We start from the raw sequence: 625 nt of genomic DNA, 5'->3' as shown, positions 1-625 counted from the left end.
CTAAGAACAAAGTGAGTCAACCTCAGCTCTTTCCACTGCCACAGAGAGTGATGGAGAGTGATGGAAAGTGATGGAGAGCGAGAGAGAGAGAGAGAGAGAGAGAGAGAGAGAGAGAGAGAGAGAGAGAGTGAGAAGAGTAAAAGGAAGCGGAAGGAGAAGTGGAAGGGGAAGGTGAAGGGGAAGGAAGAAATATAGTAGGCCTATGCTAGATGCTTTTTGTCTTCTCTTCTGTTCTCTTCATTTCTCTTCTCTGCTCGGCTCTTCTCTTCTCTTCCCGTCTCGTCTCCTCTCTGTCCAAAGCTGACAGTTGAGATTCCAACTCCAATGAGCCTCAGTCAGCAGAATTTAAGCGGCTTCACTGAGGCAGGGAGCACCCAATGACTCCACAAGAGATAATTAATTCAGCCTTAAAAAGCTGAAAAGACCTGCCACACCTTTGATTAAATCATTTTCAACCACCTTAACAAGCACACAAGCCATCAGCGGTGAGTGATAGGACAACCAATGACAAAGGCCTTGAATGAGCAAACTCACAACCTGTGGCCAGAAATGGTAAAGGATATGTTTTGTACACGAACAAACATGCAAAGTAATAAAATGTCCCAATGAGCAGTTAGTTTTATGT

Source organism: Engraulis encrasicolus, chromosome 6 (genome assembly GCF_034702125.1).
Source record: "Engraulis encrasicolus isolate BLACKSEA-1 chromosome 6, IST_EnEncr_1.0, whole genome shotgun sequence".
Classification (NCBI taxonomy): Eukaryota; Metazoa; Chordata; class Actinopteri; order Clupeiformes; family Engraulidae; genus Engraulis; species Engraulis encrasicolus.
Note: the sequence above shows the minus strand (reverse complement) of the source record.